The 25,966-nt window shown below is 46.6% G+C and overlaps 1 protein-coding gene across 2 annotated transcripts in view; it reads left to right on the top strand.

Annotated features, from left to right (window-relative positions):
- The window catches only part of SAMD11 (sterile alpha motif domain containing 11), a 220,359-nt gene that overhangs the window by 40,026 nt on the left and 154,367 nt on the right, over nt 1-25,966 (top strand). For both annotated transcript variants that reach the window (XM_040533325.1, XM_040533324.1), the window contains exons 2-10: nt 5,820-5,939; nt 6,580-6,681; nt 6,875-6,998; nt 7,961-8,002; nt 9,827-10,126; nt 11,066-11,263; nt 14,218-14,303; nt 15,542-15,629; nt 18,730-18,837. The gene's annotated coding sequence lies outside the window, so the exon portion shown is untranslated. The remainder of the gene's footprint in view (nt 1-5,819; nt 5,940-6,579; nt 6,682-6,874; nt 6,999-7,960; nt 8,003-9,826; nt 10,127-11,065; nt 11,264-14,217; nt 14,304-15,541; nt 15,630-18,729; nt 18,838-25,966) is intronic.

Below are 25,966 nucleotides of genomic sequence, written 5' to 3'. Positions count from 1 at the left end.
AGCCTGGTTTGTGTCCCCCGTGGTACGCGTTACAGGGCTGGGATAAACTTGTGTCCGTCTGTCCCAGGTAGGTGTAAGTCGTGGGCTTCTTGGGAGGATGCTGTAAAGAGCTACGAACTGAAGGACCAGCCCCTGACCTTCCTTTGAGAAAGTTAGTAACAGTACATGGAGCTACTCAAAGAAAGGCATAGCAGAGGAGAAAGTATTGAGAAGCTGTTTGGTACTGGCTGTTTCAGAATGAATTAGTTTGACGTTAAGAATTTCTTTCCAGGTGTCACTCTTTTTGCATCTTTTCTCCGCTTTCAGTCTTTCATAACTTGCTGTTTTTTCCTTCTAGTCCTAATTTTTCAGGGGACCAATCCAGACAGCTGACTAGCCCTCTCACTTCTCCGAGCTTTTTCTTTCTGTAATAAGTGGCAGGGATCAAAATAAATCAGTACGTGTCTGCAAGAATCCAGAGCATGTGGACATGCAACAATTCACTGAATACTCAGAAAGAAGGGTAGAGAATTAATCAGATCTGCAAGGCAACTATGAATCTAAAGGAAATATAACCATGATAAAATTCCCGGTGCTGGAGCAGTGTGGAGTTTAATCATTGGAGACGGTGAAAAGCTTGTGAATGTTTTGAGGCATTTTTATTCTTTCAGTCATGTCTTTTGAGATAAAAAGTAATAAGCTAATTAAAATGTACCCAAGCGTGGCTATGAGTAATAAGGTGAGAGTATGGACATAAAATAAACAAAACCCAGCAAACACACAAACAAATATACATACAGTCCTTTTGTCTGGTGTAGGTTGTACGGTCATGTTTCAGCTTTCTGAGCACAAGTGATATCAGAGGGCATACGGGCCGCGTTACGTGCTCGGGCAGCTCATTCATTAATGGGTCTGACGGGGGGTCGGAGCGGCCCTGTTTTGCCCTTGCACTGGTAAAAAGCTTGTTTGAGAAGCAGAGGAGAAGCAGTGCTGTAAGGGATAAAGAAATGAAGTCCTGGTCAAGCCAAAGCTCCAAAATTATTTTTATCAGCGGTTGTTTCAGAAGAAGGCAGCAGGTCCAGTGGAGTGATGTTTGTGAACATGCACGGCACAGGCATTACGATAAAAAGGATGTGTCTACTTGCCAGAAGGGGCTGGATGCCACTTGTTTGTCTGTGCGTTCTGGTTTTGACTGAAGAAGGGAGCCTGAAAGGCATTTATTATTTAACTTGCTGATTTGGGAGAGGCGTGGAAGAAGCACTGTTACTGACCTTCAGGTGAGCTGCGGGCTGGAGCTTCTGGGCCATGTTCAGTGCTGCTGGGCCCACGGAGATGAAACTCAGGGCAGACCCAGACCTTTGTTGGAATGGTGGTATGGTTTTGTGTGTTTTCTGTTGCTGCAGCTACAAATTTGGGTAAAGGACGGGAAGGCATTTGAGCGAAGGGCTTGAATGTGAGGAGGTAGCAGGGCTCTGTTTGATAGGCCTCTTCTTTGAATTCTGCTTCAAAAGTCTGGGGGAATGGTGGTGTGCGTCCATTACTTATTTATTTCTTCCTTCAGATTTCCAAGCAGGACTGTAGGTGTGCACCTCTCCCATAAATTAAACATCACAACGTAAACAAAGGGCTGCTCATAAATATCTCCACCTTAACCCGTCCTTATCAGAAGTCTTGGAGGGAAGGGAGGTGGGCTCTGTACCATGAAGTGGAGGCTTCCTCGCTCATCCTTTAGCCAGAGAAGGTGCAAACAGAGCTCTGTTAAGGCCCTAGCTCATGTTTGTTTGTTTTTTCTGCTGGAATTACACCCTGCTTTTCTTTCACCTGCGCTGTTGCCTCAAGCTCAATTCAAACCCACTGATTATTTTCTGGTGCAAAAATTCTTCTCCTTCAGCTGATGACGCTGACAACGCACAGTATCTCTCTGCCCTAGCCTTGTGCCCTCTGCAAATGGATGTGTTTGCTGCGCCCAAGGTTAGTCCTAGCTTGTGCTGCTGTGAAGCCTTGTGTGCTGCCCCAATGGCTCTGCAGAAACGCAAGGCCCACTGGACCCACAGCACGAATGCTGAGCTGAAACCCGGTGAATCTGAGGTGAGATGTGACTTGCCCTTCAGGAACAACTTAGAATGTAAGCTGAGAAACCTGCCACCTGAATTTCTAGACCTTCTCTTGGTCTGCATGCGGAGGAGCAGAGGCTTTGCAGGAGAGTGAAGTGGGTGCAGACCACCCTGGTGTGCTCTGCCCCAGGCTGTGGGCACAGCCAGAGAGCACTGCCAGCAGCATGGTACCCCCTGGTGTGTGCCCAGCACCGCCTGCAGCAGCTCTGAGAGAACCACTGGGCTCCATACCTCCAGGGCAGACATCAGAGGCAGAGAAACAGCCCTTGCTGTAGCAGCACAAGGACTCTCGAGGAGGCTGGGGGGAGCTTTTTCGCGCTTGACTCTCCTGCTGCTGCAGGCTGGGTGCAGCCAGCAGCTCCATCGCTCTGGTTCTTCCTGCCCAGAAAGCGCTGTTTCCATTTCCTGCCGCAGTGGTGAGAAAAGCCTTCACATCGCTGCCTTCTCCCTCGCCCTATCAACCCCCTCTCCCCAGTTGAGTCTGCTTTGTGACACGCAGCGTGCACAAAGGGGTACTCCCCTTCCCACACACCCGCTCACCGGGCGGGCAGCCCTCGGTAATCTCCTATGTCTCATTCACAGAAGTGCTTGCTCTTGAAAAGAAATGTCTGGTGGTTAACGTGGTTCCAGTAAAATACCTAGTGAGTAGGTAGCTAATTTCCATAATACAGAGAAGCATCAAGAAAAGAAATCTCCTGGGCTTGGTCTGCAGCAGAGCAATTGCCTCTCGCTGACAGCAGGCGTGCGTGCTGTGCTCGGGACTGGCTCAGGCTTGCTTAGTGCTAGCTTTCACCCTTGCCTACTTAGAGGCTACTGAATGTGGTTTAAACCACATGTGCTTGAACTGGTGTTGAACCTGTTAGGAAAAAAAAAAAAAAAAGGTGTTTTTCCAGTGTGGGATGGGGCCGAGTGGCCGTACAGAGAACTGTCGTCACTGCTGTGCTCAGCGAGGGAGCTGCACCCCACCAGCGCTGGTCAGTGCTCTCCCCTGGAGAACGCCGCTCCAGCTCAACATCTGGTTTTCCAAATGCCTCTGCAATGCTACTTTTTTTTCTTTTTTTTTTTTTTTCCCCCAAATGCTTCTCGAGCTCTGTTGGCTGACTTGCATCTGGAGGTCAAGTGCCTTGCCCCCGTAGGTCATGCAGCAAGTGAGCCCTTTGATCCTTGTCCCGACAGACGAGAGCAGTCTGAGGCACTGCTGCTGCCGGGGCTCAGATCTGAGCTTCAGGCGTTGGAGGCAGGGCCCGTGGTGGCTGAGAGCTCTGTTGGCTACAGACAGCGAAAGGAGTAGCTGTTTGCTTCAGATTTGACCTGGTCTCAGGCCTGAAAGCAGGAAGGTTGTTCTATAAATGGCCTGAAGGTGTGAACCGCTTGTGTTATTGCCCTGTTCTTTCACCTCGGGGAAAGTGAGATGCAGCGTTGCATTTCAGCTGCAGTGGGCCACGCACCCCGAGGGGCCTGCTGGCTTTGATGGGGGTTGCTGAATGCTCCACTCCTGGGATTTGCAGCCCCTGTTAATAAACGTGTTTGGGCTCAAGCAGCACGCGAGCACAGTAAGAGGTCAGTCCCGGGGCCCTCAGGCAGCAGGGTGCAGCTTTTCTGGCTGCTCGCTCCCACAGCGCATGCACAGCTGCATGCAAGCTCAGCAGATGCAGTGGTATTTACATTGGGCAGGTTGGTTTTCTTCTGCTACCATGATGCCTCCTCTGCTCTCTCGTGGAGGCCTCTGGCGCTCTGTGAGAGCCAGTCGGTGCAGGTGTCCTCTGTATCCAGCATCCCTGGAAACCTTGTCACCATTACGAGGGCTGCATGAGAAGACAAAGCGCTGCCTGACCACCTGCCAGGACTATCTCAATGCTTAAATCCTCCTTTTGTGGGTAGGCAGGCTCGCATGAAGCCGAAGGTATTCCAGCCTTCCTGTTCTCCCCCTTGCAGCCCTTTCCACCCTCCAGCAAGGGGAGCTGAGAACCTGCTCCCTTCTCCATCGCAGCTGCACCCAGGCTGTCCCCAGGTAAAGGAGGCAACATCTCTGCGTCGCTTTACAACCTGCGAGGGCTGACTCCCATCCCACGACGTTTGTCTCTGGCCGGACTGGGATTCTGACTGGAAGCTCTTGGACAGGAGCCTGCGCCCCGACAGCTGATGTGCTGAACAGCTGCTGCAGGGCCGCGTTTCACAGCCACGTTTCGCCCTCTGACCGCTTGCTCTCTTCCCTGGGTCTTGGGAAGACCGCACGGTCAGGCTCTGTGCTCCTTCCTCAGCCTCCCCTGAGTGTGGCCAAGGAAAAGCCTGACCTTCCTCTCCTTGCTCTGCGGGGAGCTCCAGGTCTGCTGCTCAGTGCAATACCACCTTTAGCACAGGTCTGCTAGTCATTTCAACAGGAGCGGGGCTAGGTTTTGGGTTAACGTGTCTGGGAGCCTGTGAAGGGCTCTGCGGGAAGAATTCTTCCCTCTAAGCTGTGTTTATCCGTACCCGTAGGCTCAAGTTTTGTGTTCCTCTCCCAGGGTTTGTATCGGGGAGGGGAGGGAATGTGGTGGCACACAGCGTTTCTGGCTCTCTGCATGGTATCAAAGCCATCTAAGTTGTCCCTGTGGTGCCAAGAAAGGAGGCAGATGCTGGTAAAGTCCTTTCTCAGTTTTTATTTGGGTTGGCTTCACTCTGGGAAAAGTTTTGTCCTTCTTCCTGCTTCCCCAGCCACCGTCAGGCAAAGGAGAGAGGCGTCGTGGATGTGAGGTCTGCCTAGCGGGTGATCCCAGAGCCACAGAGCACGGGGAGGAAGGCAATGAGGGGCTGTAAGCACATTAGTAGGAAATGCTTCTAAAACCATGTTAGAAAAGAACACGCAAAAATGGAGCTAAAAATAGGCCCCGTCTGACCAGCACCACGGCTCCCACCTTCCCTTGCTCTGGCTCCCCTTCGGACTGGGGAGACAGAAAAACATTTCTGCCTGCTTTGTTCGGTGCTTGTGGTGCTCAGCTTGGCAAGAAGGGACCCCCAGACACTTGCCTCTGTGCTTGGCTTTTATATCCATTTTAATATGCTCATTCTGACTGCTCTTTTCCATGCGTGTATGTGTGTATGCACACAGATACGCACACAAGACCCCCCTTCCATGCAGGCAATCCAGACAATCTTTGCAAGAATGAGGCTTGAAAAGATTTGAACTCTTGCACGCTTTGGGTCCCTCCTGGCAGCGTGAAGCCCGCAGCTCTCAGCTTTCCCTGATTTCTCTGGTAGGTGACGGCTCTGGTGGCGTTCTGGACCACACAGACACCATGGCACGGGGACTGTGCCCGGGAAGATGACGCTGTTGCTACACAGGCAGCTGGAGCATTGTTACAGTTTAATGCAATTTTGAATGGCCTTGAGTCTGCCTCTCGTGTTTCCCATTTACATATTCACTCGGCATCAGAGGCTTGCAAAGTGTGCTCGCAAAGTGTGCTGCCCGGCCCTCGGCCACACTCGGAGACCTGCACCCAGTGAAAAATGTCAGCCTTAAAGAATGTGAAATATTCTGAATTGTCCCAACATTGCACTCCAAATCTTAGGTATCTACTACCCCCTCCTTGCACAGACGGTGCAGCAATATCTTTTTGTTTATTTCTTTATTTTTAAGCTGGAGCATTCAAGCCTGGTGCCTCCGTTTAGCTCTGATTGGCCATAGTGTAAAATACGATGGTTGTTGTAGAGTCCCAGCTGGCAAGGTCCTTGCTAAATATTTTGCAGATCGGGAAACTGTCGAGCAGAGCAGCTAAATGACTCACTCAAGGTTCACACAAAAGTTCAGTGACAGCTGGAAGAATCAACCCCCGGATTCCCAGCTCCCCTTCGCCTGGCCAGCGGCAGGTATGAGATGTCAGGAAGGAGCACTGATTTCCCTGGGGCCCCGTGCCTGGCGGATACTGCCCATCATTTTCACTGCAGCACGACAAAGCCACGTTGTCACCACACGCGTTGAGCTCCGTGGCAGCTTGAAAAGAATGCCACTCATTCATAGGAAATCTCCTGAGTGCGATGACCAAAGCTGGGGAGAAAAAACTGTGCGGGCTTTGCACATGTTGTTGCTCCTTCCCTACCTCCATGCTTAAATTAAAAACAAAAACAACCCCTCCCCCCTAAAAAATCCATCCAATTGAAAGCATTTGTCTCCCTTCGAAGCAGTCAAACATTGCAGAATGCAGAGGCATGAGTGCAGGCTTGCGCCTGTGAGCCTTTGCTGGCCAAGTTATGTGGCAGTGGGTGCTGGGGAGTCCACATGTGCAAGGAGAAATGGGTCGAAAGGGGACAGAGCTGCTTCTATATAAGGCTTTTTTTCCCACTTCTTGCCAACATAATCAAAATAACTCACTTACACCTAATAAAATAAAATGCAGAATCCAAAAGCCTTCCTTCCCTCCAGCGGTTTGTCTGGATCCCATTCCTTGAAGCTGAGCTGAGAAAGCCACAGTGGGTTTTTATTATTATTATTTTCTGTTAATTTTTCTAGAATGAAAAATACTAAGCGAGGCAGAAGGTGCGGCATATTTCTGGCACAGATGGAAGGCAAGTGCTCCTAAAGCTGATGGCATGATGGGGACCAAACATCACGGTAAGTTAATGTCTGTGGGGTTTTTTTGTTGGTTTTTTCCCCCCTTTTTTCTCTCTCCCTCTTGGTTTAATTTAGTCCTTGCTTACCCACAGATAGGTGGGGTTTATCACCTCCTTGTCTGCTTGAAGCATATGTGTGTATGGTTTTTCAATTAGATCTGATATGCCCTTCCCTTCTGTCCGTTTCCATTTAGGATTGCTTTCCATCACAGCTGCAATTCTCCAAACTACCGGAGAATGAGTGTGGGAAGTATCAGCAGCCCTTTACAACGTGCCGGGAATGACCAGAGATGACAGTTGCAAAGGTGAAAGAGAAAGGTACTAAAACATAAAAGCAAGAAATTCCACATGGGTAGTGGCAATCTGACAAATTAATTAACTCTTCTGCATATGTAAATCATAACGGTGAAGGGGACTGCTCCTGTGGTGAACTCAAATGCAAAACTAATGGCCTAGTGGGTTGGAGATACAAAGTTGGGTGTTCTTGGAGGCTCTGAGTAAAGCTGAATGTGAAATGATCAACTGAAAGTGCAAGTCTGTCAAAAATTTTCTGAAAGAGTTTGCAGAAACATGTTGATTTTGATAAAAATTTTCAGGGGAAAGGCACCAAAAGAAATAGCCGTAGACTTCACCATTTCAGACCTCTCCTCTGACCCGGATGCGTCATCTTGAGTCAGGGTGTTGCAGGGGCAGATGCAGCGCAGCTGTGACCACATCAGGGAGCGCGGGAGCACCCCCACCCACCCTGGTTGGCCGTGCCGTGGGGCACGTCGACCCCTCCAGCCTGACTCACGGGGTGGGCGAGGGACAGTGTCACCGGGCTGCAGCTGGGGGGTGCGTGTGGTCCTGCAAGCATGTGGCCACCCCACTCCAGGAGCCCCCGGGCAAGAGGCAGCACCCCAAGGCCAATTGCCAGAGCCTGCACGTTGCCAGCGTGGTGGGACATCTGGGCTGAAGGAGGCACCTAAGCTCCTTCACCTCTTCCAGTAAATCTTCATCATCGTTCCCACAGCGGGAGAAAGCGAGGCGCAGAAATATGAACGTGACTCAGCGAGTCGATGGTGGAGTCGGTGACCGAGCCTGTAGACGCTAATCTCAGTGCTTGTTCTTTAGCTACAAGACTGTCTAGCGTAGAAGAGGGATTTATATTCACATTCAATGTTTTCTTTTTGCTGTCATGCATATTTAATATGCATCTAATAAATGACTGACTTCCACAGCTTGTGCCGCTGCAGCTATGAAAATATACAATAACCTGATGCCTCTTATCTTTGTTTCAGTTTCAGTTAATGACCAAGATGAAGCCTGTCTTTCAAACACAGGTAAGTGGTCTCTGCTGAAGTCGCTGGGATCTTGGCACATGCTCGTGAAGGTGGAGGTTGCCCATCTTTATTACTTGCTAAGTTATGTCTTAGAAACTACCGTGTCATTTCCGCTTGCATCAGGACTTAGAGGTTGCTGCATATTTAAAAAAAAAAAAAAAAAAAAACCAAAAAAAACAAACCAAAAAAAACCAACAACTTAAATCTACCAGACAATGGTGACTAGTCACGAATAAAAAAGAAAAAAAATGCTTTACAGTGATATGAAGGTAAAGAAATGAGTTCCATATGGCTGTGTGTGTTTAAGAGCACAGATTTAGTAGGGAGGCAATGGGGGCTGGGACCCTTTAATTTCTGCTACTCTCTGTGTCACAGTGATGAGGGAAAGTTATTGCCGTCACCAACGGGTTGCACCTAGCCCTGCTATGAGATATCCACTCTCCTATGTCCTGCCTGTCCCATCACGTACCTGCTCCATGTTTCTCAGCCTCAGTAAATCATTTTTCACTCAGCTACCAAAGCTCTTGATTTTTATGCGCGTGGTTTCCCAGAGTCAAATCCTTGGTGTTGGTCAGAAGATGTCACATATGTGCGTGTCATTTACCTTGTAAACCACAACTTTTTAAAGAAGCAGATGCAAAGTATGTAGGAAAACTAAGAGCACTGACCCAATCACAACAGCAATCTCTTTTTAGATCGTTACAGTATGTAACATCTCTGAGTGAAATGGAGTTAATCATCCAAACCTGTAATTTTCAAGTAATCTCCAATCTGGATTGTTATGTTATTACCAGCAGTAGCCAGCATTTGAAAAGGAGGCAGCAGAGAGTTTCTGTTAAAATGAAATCAAAAACATTTTTTATCAGTGGCATGTTTAAAAGCTGAAGCATCTGAATGCTTTTTTGCAATCTGTATCAGTGAGTCATACCTGGTTAATCTCTGCCTAAATCAGTGGCAGCAGATGGAGCATGTAACAAAGAAGAGAAAAAGTTGCATTGTGTAAGATTATGGAAATGCCATGCAAGAGGCATAACATGGTAATTTGCAGGTTGGGATGAAAAAACATTAATGCTCAATTTCTGCATATTGAGTTGTTATGTGCAAGTTATTAACAGTGTAATTGTTCAGCTCAGATGCTGGTGGCAAGAGATTTCAGATGATAAATATGTCTCCAGCATAACTCAATTCTTTTCGCTAGAGTTTGACTAAAGGACAAATTAGGTCCCTTATGTCCGAGAATGAATTTGGTGGAAGCAGCCTGTATCAAAGGGCCTGGGGATTTGAGATTGTAGGGTACAAGATGAACATAAATATTTCATAGTGGAGAATAGTCTTGACCCCTCACAGAAAACCTTCTGGTACAGGATTCAAATATGCAGCATCGCTGATTCTTTTTGCATGCACCATCCTCATTTAACATTGAAACTACCTGCTCTGTTTTCAGTTTTGAAAATAAGGAGTAATTGTCACTTCAAATTTGACCTGCTGGAGCAGACACAGTTCCGTTAAGACACAATTCTTCAACCATTATCAATGCTCAGTACAAAAACTGTCCTCTTCCTCATTATTTCACAGCTAGATTGTTAAACATCTTAAGCCATTTTGGAGGAATAATAAAAACAAAAAGATATCAACAAATCAACTTTATCTCCCTAAAAAACAGGGAGGAATGAATTTCCCTAGTGCTTTCCACCATCATCTCTCTCTTATCATGAAGGAGGGACTGTGCTGGCTTGCTGAAAAGAAAAATGGGAGGGAGGAGAATGCAGCCACTGGGGAGGCTGGAGCTCCCTAAACGTAATTTCCATATCTCGTTATTTGCAGGCTGTGTCCTGATCGGGCCGAGTACCCTTTGGAGAAGTTTTGCTCCAGATGCATCAGCTCAGGGTGGCTGCTGCTACTAAGCAGTACCGAGATGCTCCGGCCTTATCCGCGTACCGCAGGGGACCCACAGTGCGCTCCAGGAGCCAAACGCATGACTCAGATCTCTGTTCCTCCAGCGGCTCGAACTGCACACTGCTGGTAGCTCTGCATAACCAAACCTCTGACGGACCCAGCAAAACCTCTCCTGTTCAGTGGCGGAGGAAGCACAAGCATATGTAGCTCTGCATGGCTACCCCGCAGGTACGGCTCTCCAGCGCCTGTCCCATCACCCTGGTGGCTTTCTGGGCTGATTTGGGTACACCCAAGGAGCTCTGCTCTCTGCTCAGGGTTGCCACCAGGGCAGGTAACAGAGACCCTGCCAAAAGGTGCTCGATCCCCTTAGGAAAAAACCAAGCCGACCTCCCCAGCTCAGCCTCCTCTGCCTCCTGTTTGAACCCCCCCCTAAGGTCCAGCCCTGCACAAGAGACAGCAGAGCCACCGGTAGGTCTCCCAGCCCGCCGGGGGGGCGGTGGTGGAGCCTCCCCACCACCCTTGGGGCTCTGGCCACCGGCGGCCACCCGCCACCCAGCCGCTTCCAGGAAGCCAGCCCCGTCGCGCCGTCTGGGGCCGCCGGCGGCTCCGCGGCCGTGCCCTTGGCTGCCGGCCACGGTGGGAGGCCCCCGCGGTTCTCCCAGCTTTGGGCGGCCGCCCGGGGGGGTCCCCGACGCCTCCCCTGCACGCCGGGGGGAGAGCGAGGAGGGGCTGGGGTGAAACCTTGAATTCCCCCCCCTGCCTGCCCCAGCTTTGAGCCCAGCGGGAGGAAAGAGGGGAGGCAGAGGGCTTGTTCTGCTCCGGCAGCGTTTCTCTAATGCGGTTACACGGGCTTGAAATGAGTGAGTGTTTACCGCTGGAAAACACTGCTGCTGGTACCTCTGCTCCTCTACAGCGCCAGATCTGTGTGTTTAAAATGGCCAGGCCACTGGAGGAGCAAAGACTCAAAAAATAAAAATCTAATTCTAAGAGCAAATCCTTTTATTGAGCATGTGTGTGGCTTTCTGTGGTGCTGGGAACCTACAGTTCCCATATAAAACTTGGCTCCTAATTCTTCCCTGTCTTTTCCCTTCCCCAGGCTCTGTCCATTGTTCTTGCTTGGCTCCATCACTGAGTCCATGGCAAACTTTTGTCCATATGTCTCCCCAGGAGCCATCCGAGGTGTAGGTTGGGCTGTTATTATCCCTGCTTGGGAGAAAGGAAACTGAAACACGCCTCAGGTCACCCGAGGAAATCTGTGCTGGATTAGCACCTGAATCATTTGTTCTGGTCACAGAAATGCTAATTTCATTAGCATTTCAACATCTGAGCAGAGCCCTGAGTGATATGGCCGCATGGAAGATGCAGGTATTTCCAGCACCAGCCCTACTCCACTAAGCTCAGTGGTGAATTTCTTTGGCGGTGGATTGAAATCTAACCAAATATTTTCTTTGGGCTTGGTTCTCCTTTCATTAGCGTTGTTTTATGCAGAACCGATGTAAGCAAGAGAAGAAATAATTATTTTTTTCTTTAATTCTTGTAGAAAATATTTTTTGCTGTGGAATTATTCAGCAAAAATCGTGATTGCTGGTAACAGACTGGGATATCTCAAATGAATGTCATAAACTTTTTTTTGGTGCAATCCTTTATTTCTGCATTCTTTACAGCAGGAGTAGGAGATAATGGGGTTGGAATGTCCTTCTTGAATGTTCATTTTATTTTTTTTGTCAAGGAGGATAAAACTCCAGCTAATCCTGCCATAAATTTAGGTATTCCTAATGCTTCAGTATTCCCACTTTTCTTCAGGCATTAGGTATGTAATCAGTCCTGTGCCAAAAAGGAAAATAAAAGAAAAATTTGGGATTGTAAGCAGCTTAAAAAAAAAAAAAAAAAAAGGAAGAATAAAAAAAGTACAAGCTGCCCAGTATTGCTCAAGTTCAGATGGTTTTAATTGCTTTCCACTGTAACCTGTCTGGCTCTGCTGTCCCTCCGCAGGAAAATTGAGATTTGGGAGCGTGCAGAGTCTGTCTTGTGGCAATTTACATGGCTCAGTACTCTTAGGACAGCAGTATAGCTGTGCTTTGCCCACTTACAGTAGTGTCCCATTAAAGGTTTACATCTCTGCTCCTCACAAACCCAGCAGAACTGAGCAACACCCCCTGCTAACGCATGGGGCTGGTAAGAAAGGGGGCTAGCTGTGATGTTTGGAGTGTGACACGTGGCTGAGCGTGTCGGGGTCCAAACAGAAAGGAGGAACAGGACCAGAGGGGCCCTGATCAGCAGCGCAGCCCCGCAGGCAATGGCCCAGTTTGAAGATGAGCTGTGCTTGTGTAAAGGCTGTCCCTGCTCCCTGTGGGGCAAGGTGGGCGTCTGCCCCACCGTGCTCCTGTGGGGTTGGGACCTGCTCTTTGGGACCAGGGCATCAGGAGCATGGAGCAGGGCAATGGGCAGAAGGAAGCAGGGCTCAGAGCAGCTTCTCCAAAATAAAGGAGGAACTAAAGCTGCTTTGGGGAGGGAAAATGCATACGAGGTGTCTGCTATTTCTGAGCAGAAGCTGCATTCCTGTCAACCAGCACGGTGGTATTTCCCTGTGGTCTGCTCCACGGCTGCTGCACCACCTTCCTGATGCCTTATCGGTAACTGGCGTTATATGATCCCTTGCAAAGTAACAGTTCTCCCTTCTTCCTAGCTTCTGTTGACTTTCTTTCCTTTGCTGCTTAGCCCATGGCTTATATTACAGATATATTTAAAGAAGTGTTCTTTTTTAGAACACTTTTTTAGTGTTCTTTAAAGAAGGGCTCTTTTTTAACTCTTCTAGGCCTTGTTTATTTCTTTAGGAGTTATCAGTTTGATGTATGTACATGTTAAGAGGTGCTGTGCTTCTTGACCAGCCTTTTCTTTTTTTTTTTTTTTTTTTTTTTTTGGTGGGGTTCTCTTACTCTTTCTGTGGCTTGAAAAGGCTTTGGTGAGAGAAGAAAGATGATAGAAGGAAACCAACCTCAGCCTATGAAACTTTTCCAACACAGTGTACTTGTTACGGCTAAATGGCCACTCTGCTTAATGATGGGCCGAGGGTTGTCCAAGTGAGCAGTGGAAAACCAGGCTAGCTATAGGTATAGCAAACGGGTGGTTATTTTCATGACATCTACCCTTTCTCAGGTAGCTGGGAGCTGGAAGCCAGTGCAGGGTAAGAAGAGCATCCATGTGGAGCATCAAAGCCTGTCCTGCTGGCCTGTTTGCAGGCAGCCTGGGGAAGCACCTCTGTGCACTGCAGGCACAAGACCTTGGCCTGGCCTTCCCACCAAGGGGTGCTTTCTCCGTGAGCCATGCAGCTGGTGATCTGGTGTGCCTTGCTGGCTGCTGGGGGGCTTTACAAGCAGGCCAGCTGCTGTGAGGAGGCCACAGCCGCGCAGCTCCCAACTTTGGTTTTTATAAGCACCAAAATAGACAATGGGGAAAAAATCAGAAATAAGCAAGCTGGCTGTTTTCGATTAGGAGCAGCCCAACTTCAGTCTGCGCCACAGGCACTCGTGTTTGCTTAGCAGTACAAAGAATTATTCATACGAAAGTGGATTCCTGGAGCAGGATAAGATAGCAGGACCTTTTACTTGCTCCCGCGGGTCCATTTCTGGTGGGCTCCACTAGCATCTCGCTGGCATTTTGTGGGAGGTGAAGCCTGTGGAAATGCACAGGGGTCGGTGAAATGGTCCCTTTGTCACTAGGCAGTTCTGGATCAGGCCCGCTGTGTGAGTTTCCCTGTTGTCTCCAGCCTGTGGGGTGGTTGCTCCCTTTTGTACTTGGGTGTTCCTAAAGTAAGATTATGGGGCTGTCTGTAAAAGCATCGAACAAAACGACCGGCCTGACTGGCCTTGGGGCTGTGATTTTAGGCCCTGATCTTATGCTTGATCCCTGGTTTTCACACCTGGCAGCAAAGCATCTCTTCTTGGCTTAGCAAACAGTGGTTATCTGGTGTAAAAAAAGTTATCTGCAGGTTGTATCGCGGACCTGTGAAGTCAGGGTCTCTTGACTGTATTCCCAGCTTCTCCACCAGCTCCCCATGGGCCTCAGTTTGTGCACCTGCAGAGTGAGGATAACCATCCCTACCTGCCTTGCAGGAAGGAATATTTGATTGAGAGGTGCCTGCGCTTTGAGATGCTCGGATGAAGGACGTAGCTGGGAACAGTTCTCACTGCTCTTATTAGGCCCTGCTAACAGAAGGGAGAAGCAGTTCTGTGCTGCCTTGCTTTAAATAGGGCACAGTGTGAGGCACAGATACAAATGAAAACCGTTCAGCTTGTTTCTTTTCTCTTCTCCCCCTGCAGAGAACCTGGCCCTGATTCTGCTGTCATGCTGGTGCAGAAGAGCAATTCAACTGGTGTCAGAGGATTTCCATTGACATAAATCTAGTGTAAGCAGGAGTATTGTGGGGCTCTATATTGGACATTTTCCACTTTCCAGGGTGAATGTGTGGACTTTCCCTCAAGCAGACCAACCTCAGTAGGCATATTTTTTCCTCTTTGTCCTTGCTCTTATTTTTTCTTCTATTTGCTTGCGTTACTTAACTCCATAAAATGCATCTTCCATAAATGCAAGTGGAGGTGGGCATTAAAATAAGACATAGCTAAATGTTTTAGAGAGACTTCTCCACTTGCCCCTGATACTCCCTTCCAAAGTGGCAATCATGTATGGATTTTGCTATCCTTAGGCAGGTAGCTTTGCTGATATTTTTCATGTTTATTGATAATTATTATTGATAATATTTTATTGAAGAATTTTATGTCTTGGCATTTTGAAGTGTTGCAAACTTCCTGCAGAACAAACAGGCCCCTATACTGAGGAACTTTTGAGGTAGCAAAAGGTTTGTATGATAAAGAGCGCCTGATTGTTGAATCAGATTGAGATCTAAGTACGTAAGGTCAAGCTTGCTGTTCTGCTTTCATGCAACGTCTCCAGAAACTCCCTTGGTAATAAATAATAATGATTACCTGATTATCTGTGAGGCATAATAGCAGCTTTCATCCAAGATCTTAAAAACTCTTTGAAAGGTGGATTTTGCAAATGCAGAACTGCAGCGCAGGGGATGAACAGCTTGATTTTTATCAGACAGCGTAGAACTTGCCGTAGGGGTGCACAGGGGAGTGCGTAGCAAAAAGGGATTGAATTCGTGCTTCTTGCAGCTCTGTCCAGTGCCTCATTTTTGTGGCTGGTTGTGCCACACAGTTCACGCAGTCTCAAAACATCCTTCTGACAGTGTGCTTTCTTTTTTGCCTTTTTTTTTAATCGGACCCTGAGCCCTGGGTATGGTCTTCCAGGCTTATCTTTGAGACAGGTACTCCTAGAAACTTAGATCTGGTTGTAGAGATCGGATGCTTCTGAGCAAGAGGGTTGTGTTCGCAGCTCCTAGGGAGCAGCCTTGCAAGGTGACCTTACACCTGAAAACTGCAGGATTGGAAGGGTTCTGAGCATGATGGAAATCCACTGCTCACACCGAGTCATGCATGCATGCAGGCAGGCAATGACATCTAGAGTATCTTGAAACATTTGGGAGATTACAAGAAAATCTTTACTGCTGGCCCTGTTCTAACCCATTCTGTTTTTTAGAAAGATGTGGAAACAACTTATCTAATATAAATGTATTTGTTTTAGGTTTTTCCTCCCCCCTCACGATTTCTGCCAGAAGCTCTGGATTGCTGTGGTCAATGGCATCTCCGAAGGACACATGGGCTGACAGACAGTAAGTTTGCTACAGCAAATATTGCAGTCTTTTCCAACAAAGGCGAAACAAATCACATGTTGTCAGTGGTATTGCAGGTCAAGCATGAAGTTGTGCCATCTCCCACAGTCTGAACAGAAAAAGAAATCTAAGCAGTGAAGGCAGACAGAAAAGATGGCTGACTGACCCCCTCAGAGCTGCCTGTTTATTTTACTTATCCTTTTATGTCTTTTTCTGTACTTTTTTTTATTTTTTAACGCACTGAGCTCTCCAGTTTTCTGTTATTATAATGAGGAGTTTAATTCATTGCCCAGCACCAAAGCTCTCCTCATGGTGGTACAGATTGGACACTGTTTTTTTCCTGTCCTTCTTATCAGTTTATCAGAGATAGCTCAGTGCAGATTTGAAACATTTACCGTATGCTCAATGACTTCACCCTGTCTGGGAGGAGGGAAGGAGCGGGGAGCACCCTTAATCTGTCTTTCCCTTGGCCAAAAAGGTGGCAGAGGAGGGGCAGTGTAAAGGAGAAAGCTGGTGTCAGCTGAGAACCTTTTTTCCTTGCTTCATCTCTTCTTCCAATATCTCCTCTCCCTTCCCTTCTGCTCTCTGCCCTGTGCTGTAGCACTGCTGGTGACCTTGCTGTCTTCTCCCCTGCCACTCCTCTCCATCAGACAAGGTGCTTGAGAGATCGGGGGCCCCATACAACTGAGGGAGAAGCCTGTGGAGTCATTCCTCCTCCTTCCAGCTGTGAATGTGGCCCAAGGGGCTTCTAATCACTTTCTTTCATTCTGCACACAATGAGTAGTGTAGCAAAAGCTCTCAGCTGGGGAAAGAAAGGGAGAGAATTGCCAGAGGAAGAAAAGGATGGGAGGAGAGAGACGTTTCTCTCTTTATCCATAAAGCTGGAGACTTCCCTGTTCAGGAAATGAAGGTCCTCTGACCCCTGGAGTCTTTTTCCTACAGTTCAGACAATGTGCAGATGTTCTGCCAGGCCTTGCTGCACCCGTTTGATACCTACAAAGCTTTTACATTCAATTCTATCGGGTTGGCTCTTTCCCAAAGACATTAAATTCACATAAGAAATAAAAGCATTTTGCAGCACTGGAGCTATTCATACCTTGGGAAGTCCTAGAGCTTCATGGGTGGAACTCAGAGAGAACCTTCCCAGCAAGGTGTCCTTCAGCACTTCAGGACACCATTTCCTATAGGAAAGCCATTTGTCACCAAAATATCTGGGGCAGGAAAAGGGATAACGATGGTATAGGGATGGCTGGCTTTGCTCTATCAGTGGAGAGCTGAGAACGGAACATCCAGTAAGTGTGTGCATCTAGCAATAATGGGGTAAGAAAAAGGCAAATATTTTGCTGGCCTTATCTGGGGAAATTACTAGGGCTATCCATGGAGGAGAAGGGTGGGGAGCAGCTGTAGAATTAACAATGTGTACCTGGAAGCTCACCTCTCCATTTTACAAGGAAGCAGCCACTCTTAGAGGGGCTGTGCAAATGCTCCCAGCTTCTTTTTTGAGACCTTTCTGGGGGTGAAATCTCACGGTTGTGTTGCTAGCACCTGTCAGAGCCTGTAAGAGCTGCGTGTGTTAGATGTAAAGTTTTCAAAGTACACCAGACCCAGAAATGCTTCCCTCCGTGCATGCATAAGATACTGTGATTAAAAATGCACCCACAGAGAGGAAAATAAAAACAACAGCCCAGAAACTCCTTGAAGAAAGATATTTATGTCCTAAGTTGTAAAACTAGCCAAGCTCCCCAAAGAAACAGCAGTAACAGAATTTAGCTGTTGGAACCCAGAGACGCATTGTTCTGATTTAATAATTAATGTGGAGTTAATTGAGGCTTTTACTGAACTGAAACAGGATAAAAGAAACCTGCCAGTCTGGACGCCATGCTTCTCTGAGAACAAGTTCATTCTGTTCCCCTGTGACCCCCTCCCCAGTCCCTCTGCCACACGCCGCCCCCCTTTCATTTCCCCCAAAGGGGTGTGGAGCGTGACCACTTCTGTTCGGCACACAAAACGAGACGCAGAGAAGCAGGGAAGGTGACCACCGAGGCTGCTGGGTGTGGGGAAGGGGGAGCTGAGAGCAAGCCCAGTCTGGGGGTGAACAGAGCTTTCCTCCTTCCCTCTCCTGGGCCATTGTTTGACAGCAATTTTCCACATATGCACTGACTTGGGAATTACTGAGCCATGCAGCAGTCACAAAGGATGCCTCCGAAAGGCAGCAAAAACAGACAGAGAAAGAGAGACAGGGAGAAGCTGGCTCCGTGTTATCTTCAAGAAAGTAAATAATGACACGGGTTTATGACTTAAAATGTAGTGCTTTAGAAATTAAGGGTTGCGCAGAATGTATCCTGGACACAGTGGCTTTTAACCCCTTGGAGCCTGTGCAATGTGAAGAAATACTTCTCAGGCTTGCTGGGAAAAATGGCCGAATTTTGGTGGCAGGGCTGTTGGTTACTAGAGAATGGAATGATAGGAGAACCTTTCAGAGTAGGGCATGGCTGCTGCACTAGATTTAGGTCCTCTGAAAGAGAGTTTGGAGTGGCCTTCATCTTGCAGTAGAAATCATTATACCAATTTCAAGGATCTTTGGGTGAGAATTTATCAGAATTTATCAATAATCATGAAGGAAAAGCTGTGGATTTTTTTTTTCTGATCACAACAGTATCAGGGGAGCAGAAGGTGCTAAGATGTATGAGTCTTGGAGCAGATCTGCCCTGAATTCTGGCCCCTGCAATCTCCTGCCTTGGGTCTTTGTTTTTTTTTGGAAAAACGCAGCCCACTGACATATTGTGGTGTGTTAGTGCAGAGGTGAGGGAGTTTTCCTCATATGGAAAGGGTAGAAGAGTTTCTGGGAAGGAATGGCTCCTCGATCTCAATTCTCCTTTCCTTCCTTTCACCCCCTCCTGTCGGGGAGAGCCCTGCTACTTTCATTCTCCTACCTAGAAACTGGAGCAAGAGCAACAACTGTTGAAAGTCCATGAGATTGTGACCACTTGCAGTTTGCAAGGGGGAAGGATCTCTGGACATCTTCCCATTTAGTAACTGCTCTTCAGCAACTGCCTCCAAAGAGGACCTTTTTATTTATGTTTTCCCTTTATTCTTCTAGGTTCACTGAACACAGTGTGAGGAAAACCCCAGCCGGGAGCACCAAAAATGTGCAAAGCAAAGCTCCTCTATATTGCTGACAGTCACTGGGATCATCAACAGAAGTGAGGTACGCAACACTTCTTTCTCATTTGGGGTTCAGACTCTCTCCTTGGAAGCAGGAATGCTAGAACATTGGGGTTTCTTCCCTCCAAATAAATGGGGTGACAGAAGAGATTACTAGGCTTGTAGGATGTGCTTTTTCACCACCTTTGAGTCCACAGACCTGTATGTGTACCCCTGAAAACCATCTAGGATGTCATCTGCAACGTATATGCTGTCCTTTGAACACTTCTCTCCAGATCTCTTCTCTCCAGATCTCCTGTCTTCATGCTGGAGACAGTTTCTAGCCACGTCTGCTAGACGTGAATTGCAAGGAGTTAGGAAGTGCTGCCAGTGACAGCATTTACAGAGGGGCATGCTGCTGCATGCACTGCAGGTATTAGTTTGGGTTCCGGGAGACATACACATTCCGGATACGAGATGGGGACTTTCTGGATAAAACTGCCCAGCTGGTCCGTGTACTATCTAAAAACTACTTCTATAACTTGAAGAGATCAGTGTCTGTCATTTGTGCTTTTACTTTAGAGTCTCATAGCTGGAGATTGAATCCCTTATTCTGAGAAATAATCATAGCTCATGTTAATGGGTCTGCTGGTGAGAGGGGGAGAGAGAGAGTTTTACCAATCTTAGTCTACAGTGATGTAAAATGAATGATGTAGTATTTTGCACATATGGGAACAGTGGGGAGCATTATGCTTTTTCAGTGGTAATCTGTGAAACATTCAGGTTTGGGTGCTGACTGAGGGCATAGCCCTTCTGGGGTTCCTTCTACGTGTGATATCTGCATCTGCGCCAGCCCCTTGCTGACCATAGGTTGGATGGCAGGATACAGGGCCTGCTGAAACCAGTACTGTAAATGGTGGGCCCAGTTTAGAGCTGGGATCTGTTTTCAGACCCCACGGGTGGTTGCTGCTAGCTGACGATGTTTTGGTCAAGGAGACTGGAGCAGTAGTTTTGCCCACTGAACAGAAATGTGTCAGGTTTCAAGTTCCTTCATTTTTATCTGCTAAATGTGTTAGACATGGATTTCTGTGGGTTAAAACAAGAGAGTTTTGCAGGAATTGATGATTTATTGTTCTTCATTGTGTACCAGCTGGGCCTGCAGGGGATCCTGCAGCACACATCTTATCTCTCAAAGACCTTTCCTGCACTGGTGTTGGGTTGTTGTGGCATGCCAGGAAGTAGATGTGCAGCAACAGACCTGTGATTTTTCCCTCCTCTCACCTGAACGCGGGCAAACCCCATTGGATAAACTTTGCAGCACAGAGCGCGTCTCTGAGGGTGGGAGAGGGGATGCTGGGCACTTGGAGAATGAGGAGAAAGAGGGAAAGCTCTGAGGAAGGTAATCACACACTTCTCGAGGGTCATGTGAACACGGTATATATGTACCTGTTGTGAGGTGGTGCTTTAGGTGCATCCCTGTTTATTAAAAAGGGAATTTTTTGCATCTGACTTTATTGATACACAGTGGTTCAAAGGAAATTAAGAAAAAAATACAGGATTGCAGCTGTGGAATATTATTATTTATGTGCAACCCCTTAGTAGTCAGAAGTTCCTCTGGAGATCTATTGATTCTGAGTGTGGGTGAGTTTTTGAACTGCAGTTGGTGCTGCTCTAGCTTTGTTGCCACTTAAGATCATAAGCTGGTCTAATTCTGTGCACGGCATCCTGGCTTCCACAAGAATGGAGTTATGCCAATATTGGTAGTTTTGGAAAATCACTTCGCAAGTGTGTGCCAAATCCCTGGAGGGTTTGCCGTTCAGAAACACAGAAATTAGAAGAAAAGAATGACTCCATTGATCCGGTTCCTAAACTGTTCATTGTATAACCTTAGGCAACTCATTTAATTTCTGAGTGCCACAGTTTATCTATCAATAAAATAGGGATAATATCTATTTATTTCTTACAATAGGTTGGGAAATCTAATAAAAAAAATGTTGGCAATAAGCTTTTGATCCTGTAAAAGTAAGAGAGGACAGCAAAGGACAGTATTATTTACAAATTCATGTTTCATTTTTTCATGTAGTTGACAATTTTATTGTGCCGTTTGGAATTAAGCTGATGCTAAACAATTATCTGAAACAGAATTCAACAGATTTTTGATCCTGGCTTGTGGGAGGTTCTGATGTGACTCTAAATTTAGAGTTTCTCTTTAATTTGCTCAGGCAGTTGAATTCATGTTGGGTATTCAGTCCCAGACAGGACACGTACGCTGGCTCGCACAGCTTCCATGGATCACACCGACCTGTTGTACACCGTGCCATCAGTCTTCTCTGGTTTAGGCACGATAGGTACAGCCCTGGGGGCACAGGTAGGCTGACCGGGTGGCTTTTGGCTGTGTCCTCTGCCTTTCTGTGGTTATTCTGTGGTTTTGGCTGAGTCAGTGTAAGAGAAGGGCATTGACTGTGGTCTGCTTTTGTATGAAATCGGTCCATAAACAAAATAAATTGCAGGCCCAGCTGGAGCTGTGAAAGCAAGCAGCACTGAAAAATGAGCCTCGGATAGGGAGATTTATTGAAATGAGCCATACACTCACACCAATATGTATGTATATGTGTGCATGCTTCTCTGTATCTGTACGTGTGTCTGTTAGAAAGGTAGAAATCTAATGACCATACAGTAACCATATAACGTCCTAGTGAAGAAATGAACATAAATGACAACAGAGGTATTTCTTTACCTAATGAGAAAATTGAAGAAGAAGAGAGGAAAAAAAAGAGGAAAACACACACCAACATATTCTAGGAGGGGTTTATCATCAGCCAGACCTGAGGTGCAAACAGAGGGCCAGGCTTTCCCAGGACTGTGGCCTGCCATTCGCCTGTAACGTTGACCTGGATGAGGGGAGCAGACCCCAGATGAAGGCTCCTTCTCAAGGTCCCGCAGACCTTATGAAGAGCCCAGAGGGCACGTGTGCATCGAAGAGAACCAGGCAGAATCACACCATACAGTGTAGGAGAATTTTATTCAGGCTTTGAAACACCCAAAAGGGGATTAATAACCGTAATTAAAAAAAGGAAAATAAATCTCCTGTCCATTAGACAGGAAAAATCCTTTGCCTCCCTGCAGGAGAGAGGAGACTGGGAGCTGAACAGAATGTAGGATGCAAGAGCAAACTATAACCCAGTGAATTAGTCTTAACTATAGTGAAAACAGCGCTTGTGTAAATGAGGCCCCTAAGGGCCGATAACCAAGCAGTAAAATGTTACAGGAGGGAAGTAAGTCAGGGCTATAAACCTGGGAAGTCAGGACTGGATAGCCAGGATCTGGAGCATAAAACAGGCGAGATTAAAGGATGACAGATGAGGGCTGGGAAGGATGCATGAATCCTTACTGGCCTAAGGATTCTAATTCCTTTGAAGGCAGGCTGGTTCCTCCGAGTACTGCCAGGCACCAGAAAATGACGAGATGCCCACTGAGAACTTGTGAGGAGAGTGGAAGAGTGAGCGATGGATGATAAATAAAATAAGGGAACATAATCAAATCAACATTGAGTGTATTTGATTTAGGAGGACACCAATGAATAGAGAAGGGGAAGAAGGCGGCAGGGTGGGAGTTACTGTTGGATGAGACTGTGGCTTGAGTGAGATATAGTGCAAGCCCTAAATTATCATCATCATTATTTTTTGGCTGGGCTGTGTTGTGACATCAATACCAATTTACACTCTGGGTGAATAGCACTTACTACCTTCTTGTCTTCATAAATTGTGCATTGTCCTTATTTATTTGCTTCCCTGTCCCCTTCCTCTCCTCCTGCATTGCCTCCCTCCTCCCTTATACACTGATGGGGATGGCGTATCCTTGCTATGTCCTTGAGGAGCTTGACATTTAACCCCAGTTCTGAGTCCCCAGCTCCATGCTCTCTTCTTCTGTGACAGGTATAGCAATGTTCCGTTTATATTCTTTGTTGTGGTGAGGATGGGGTGTGCAAAAGGAGGCAAGGCTGGCATTACTTCTGATAGACCTGTTAGCAAGTGCACCTCTTTTCAGGCAGCTGGTATTTCCATAATACCTGTGGTCCTCTTGTCTAGCTGTAAGTTGACGTGTTGACTGTTCTGAGTCAAAGCCTTCTTCCTGACATCATGTGTTACACGCTCAAAGGTTGTAATTTTTATACTTGCTTTCTGTCCAAATTTAGTAAGCCATCTCATGTTGTGAAGGCCCACAAAAGCACTGCTGTGGCATCACAAGACATCTTCAAAACTACCTTCAAGCATGTGAAAAGCAGGTCACATCATGGCAACCCCAGCACTGCCTGGAAGCAGGTCAGCTATTTTTTATATATCCGCAGGACGGAGCTGCTCCATCTCTCACTTGTGTGGACTAAGTTCTAATAAAAAAAAAAATCATTCTGCAAGCCACTTGCCTTCCCAGGGCATCCATTTGATGCCTATTGTAATGTTAAAAAGGCACAGTCTATTGTTTTTCTTTGAGCGTAATATAGCAGCTGAGGGGAAAAAAAACATCGTAACAGTGACCACATTATCTTAGGTAACTGCAAGATCTCTCTCTCTGCTGCTCAGAAGGAACATAGCTAGAGAGACAGAACCCGTTCAATTTCATTTAAGAAAATACTTTTTTTTTTCTGCGAATTTGTGTTGGCATTTTCATCCTGCAGAAAATGAGGCATTGAGAAAGGTAGTGTAGGAGAAGCATTAAAGGACAATAAAATCAAGTATATCCCAAATACAAGACCAGTCTTGGACTATACATTTTATGGAACCTCTGCAGAAGGATAGGGAAGTAATCTGAATATAGGCAAAGAAGTGGAGAGTTTGATTTTGGATCCTAAGTACAGTCTATCCCAGGTGAATGAACAGATCCTAGGTACAGTAAAGTTTTCAGAGACTGGTTGTGTATCCAGCCTCCTGTCACTCACCTTCTCCTTTCTCATCTTCTTTGATTGATTAGAAGATTTTCTTACTTGCTCTTTTGATGTGATCAATGGAGGCCACCTGTCCTGAGAAGGGGAAGAAGATGACATTCAGTTACTCCATTTCCTTGGGGGAGGAGGACTTTCACTCAGCTGATTAACTTCTGGAGTAAAGATGGAGATGGGGCAGTCATCTTTTTGTTTTCTCTCTACTCCTATGTACTCTTTTTTTTTTTTTTCTGTTGGTGTAGCAAAAAAGAGGATGAAGCATCTATATCAGACAGATGCCGTGTAATTTACAAACCTTTTTTTGTCCCTCAGCAAGTGCTAGGGGCTAAAGGATTCCCAGGTTCAACCTCCCTGCCCATATAGCTAGAAAGGAGCCTAGCAGAAGGTATAATGCTCTTTTATAGCACTTTGCCTCTTTTTTTTATATACTTTTTTTTTTTTTAATACCTTTGAATACGTACAGTTAAAAGGAACAAAAAGCATGCCCAGGATAGTGGGGTACTTTATCTTACAGACTGTCAGGTGAAGCTTTTGCATACTGCTAATCATTGGTATAAAGGAGGATAGTGCTGCGACTAGGGAAAAGAAAAACAATGTCCAGCTGGATTGTGTTTCCAGTTCCTATTAGCCCTAGATCCAAAAGGGTACGAGGGGCTGAGCTGCACATTGCTGGAGCGCGTGGGTCTATAAATGGTTAGCCATTCTTGCTCTAGGCTGAGATCTCGCTGCAGGATTTTTAGCTGATGTGACTTTTGATTTTTGACATTAATTCCCGCTATGTGACTTCGTAGGAGAAAAGGTGTCTGTAACCATTAACAAGAATAATTATGGAAGGAGAAGAAATCTTGAATTGGAAAGATGATAAACTATCATCTTGTGTCAGTCGGCAGAGATACACTGGTTTTCGCTGACAGTTTGTGCTAAACCACTGCATTTTACACTGAAACAGCTGAGTTGTGCACGTGCTCTACTGTTCTGCCTTTGCGATTGGGTCAGTGATTAAGTGAATTAGACAAAGTCCATTTGGAAACTGAGCGTGTGCCAACTTCCTTTTTCAGTTCCATTTGAAATTCTGCTATAAACTAAAATAATTCTGGCTCAAAACTGGCAAGCTTTTTCAGTGGCTTAAAATCACACCTTAAATTGATCTGACACCCATCAGTGTATGGGATAACTGGTGGTCTCCTCATAAACTGGTTTGCCTGTTGGAAGGGCAGATGGCAAAGCTGAAACTAACAGTTCTCAGAATTACCTCTTGGTGATGTTGTAGTGGATAACTCTTGGCTGTGGCATTGTTATTGAGCATGATGTTGCCCTCAACCCGTCCACATTGCTTCTCCCACAGCAGAACCTGAGGAAAAGGGTGATGGCACAACAGCAGCATGCTGTGGGGCAATTGCTCTCACACAAAATCCCATTGACTTGAGAGGGAACTTCTACCTGCATGAGCACCACCGTTGCATGTAAGGGTGCAGAAAACCCAAAACTAGATGCTTGGTGAACTCAGAAGGTAGACTAACAGAGAGTGGGAAGGCCTTGGTTCATGTGTCATTTCATTTGGCACACAGGTGCCAGGCGATGGGCAATGTCACTATTGAAAAAAGGGCAGAGACTTTTCCTGTGTAAAGGATTACAGATATAATCTACAATAAATCCTGTCTCCTGTTTTCTAGTGGTATCTCCAACTCACAGTCTCTCCTGTTATGTTCCACACCCAATTGAATGTTTATTACTATATATATGGAAACACAAGGCCTGTTCCTGCATCACGATCAGTTCATGCTCTGATCTTTGCAGCCAACAGAACAGAAAGCTGGGGATTTGCCTACTTTTGAGAGTCTGCTTTGCTGAAAAGAAAATAGATTCAGATAATGTATGAAGCAGCCTGGAGCTGGTGCCTGCCCAGAGGAAACAGGCAAAAGAGGGATAGACTACTGAAAAAAAAAAAAAAAAACTTATTTAGGGGTAGTAGATTTAATAATCTCTAATAGAATTACTGGTAAGGAATCTACATGCTCATCTCTTTCCTGTAAAGTTGTGGGTTTTTTCTTTTTTTTTCTTTTTTTTTTTTCTTTTTTCTCCCGTCTATAGCCTGCCTTCTTCATCTGCAGGGAATCAGTATGTAGACATTCTCCTAGGACAGCAGCTGATGATGGTACCCGAGCTGCAAGGTCATGTCCTTGCATAATACATTAGGAGACAGTGGGTTTGAATATGCTTAACCCCGTACAGGTGCACAGGGAAGAAGATGGAT

This window comes from Cygnus olor, chromosome 21 (genome assembly GCF_009769625.2).
Source record: "Cygnus olor isolate bCygOlo1 chromosome 21, bCygOlo1.pri.v2, whole genome shotgun sequence".
Lineage (NCBI taxonomy): Eukaryota > Metazoa > Chordata > Aves > Anseriformes > Anatidae > Cygnus > Cygnus olor.
Note: the sequence above shows the minus strand (reverse complement) of the source record. Positions and strands in the feature narration are given on the sequence as shown.